Source organism: Chrysochloris asiatica, unplaced genomic scaffold (assembly GCF_000296735.1).
Source record: "Chrysochloris asiatica unplaced genomic scaffold, ChrAsi1.0 scaffold00247, whole genome shotgun sequence".
NCBI classification, from domain to species: domain Eukaryota; kingdom Metazoa; phylum Chordata; class Mammalia; order Afrosoricida; family Chrysochloridae; genus Chrysochloris; species Chrysochloris asiatica.
The window spans coordinates 1203411-1205492 of record NW_006408765.1 but is presented as its reverse complement, the minus strand read 5'-3'; positions in this window follow the sequence as shown (position 1 = coordinate 1205492).

The window sequence follows — 2082 nt, the reverse complement described above, 5'->3', positions numbered from 1 at the left end:
GGACCAGTCACTGGAGAAGGATATCATGTATGGTAAGGTGGAGGGACAGAGAAAAAGAGGAAGACCCCCAACAAAATGGATTGGCCAAGTGGCAGCATCAATGGACTCAAGTGTGGCAACAGTAGTGAGGTTGGCCCAGGATCAGGCAATGTTTCATTCTGCTGTGCATAAGGTTGCTATTGGTTGGTAACAACTCAATGGCACCTAACAATAACAACAATGGACTAGTCAATAATGAAGCATTCCAGATAAGTAGAAAACACTGGGTGGGTGTATTGTTTTGAATCTAATGGGCAAAGAGTTTCAAGAAGATTTTGGAATGGATGGAATGTAATATATTTTATGATTTCCTAAGGATACATTTTTTTTCCACGTAATCATCCATGCTGTGTTTTATATGTATTGACTCAGAAAACAAAAGTTACTCTACAGATCCATAGTATTTACTGTTTCATGTTAGTGACTTCCTTGTAATTTCATTAGAAGCTCTTAAAATACTTAAATTTTGGTATATAAAACAATTTTGCTAAAACAGAAACTGGAGAGAGAGAATGTGGGCATAGCTTTCTCCTAGGTGGTTTTATTTTAGCTTAATTTCATAACAGTACTGGATATTTAACCACACAGATGAATAAAAAATGATTGCTTTATAAATTTAGAGTTTCTTGATGAGTCAGGTGCTGCTGAGTGGGTTCTGAGTTATAGGGTTTCTGAGGAGCAGCTGGTGGGTTTGAACTGTCAAACTTGTGGTTAGTTTTTTGATTATCATTCACACTTTTATGTGTTGTTCTTGTTGTTAAGTGCTGTCAAGTCAGTTCCGACTCATAGCAACTCTGTATAGGGATTCCAAGGAATGGCTGTAAAGTTTGAACCACTGACCTTGCTGTTCAAACTTAACTTCTGGTTCATTACTTATCATACAGTTTCATACCAATACTAGGCACTTCTTAAGCTGTTGCTAAACTGTGTATCAAATCTCTTAAATATATGTTATCATACTAAATCTAGAGTTAAACAATATGAACCTTTAATTAAATATACTGTATGAGGACATACATGCAAGAAATGAGTGTAAAAATTTCAGCATGTATCTGTTTCAAGAAAATATGTATTTCCTAAAATATTATGTTAATATAGAATACTATCTTCGAATAACCAATAGTCACAAACATGAGATATGGGTATATTCATATCATTCCTCTGTTGCTAAATTTGTATGAATTCAGATTCAATATCAAATAGCTGATAGGTCATAATCTCATTAGAGATATAGAATCCAGATAGCATATAATATCTTATAAATGATTAGAAAGCTTGATGAGCTCATAAAGAAAATGAATTTCAATTCCTACACTTTCAAAAGAAAAAAATATATATATACATGTCTATGAGTGATAAATTGCTGCTTTGCAGAACACCCTAAACATACATTTAGCTATGTGATGAAAACATGAACACATATTTTTTTCCATGTTCTAGGTCAATGCCATGCCCATTTTACATGTATAAAATAGAAAAAAATTTAATAATAATCTTCATTTTACCTGATACTTCTCCAGGCTCAGACATTTGAACACTTAACATGCTAAGAATAATACAACATGAAAAACAATAAAGACAAAACAAAAGTGGCCCCCAAATAATCTAAATTAATCTTGCATATAATAAAAAACATGTTTAGGATTTACCTATTGCAAATTATCAAAGTCATTTCAGAATTTTCAGCCTATAGCTTGATTTCAGGACCATACCTTCTTTAGACAGTATAAGAGACAACTATACACATGAACCTTACAAGATGAAATACATAGAAATCAAACTGACTACATCAGTGGAAAAAGATGATGGAAAAGCTCAATATCATCAGTCAAAACAAGGCCAGGGGCAAGTTGTGGAACAGACCATCAATTACTCATTTGAAAATTCAAACTGAAGCTGAAGAAAATGAAAACAAGTCCACGAGAACCAAAAATGACCTTGAATATATCCCACCTAAATTTAGAGACGATTTGAAGAACAGATTTGATACATTTGATACATTAAACACTAAAGACTGAATACCAGAAGAATTGTGGGATGACA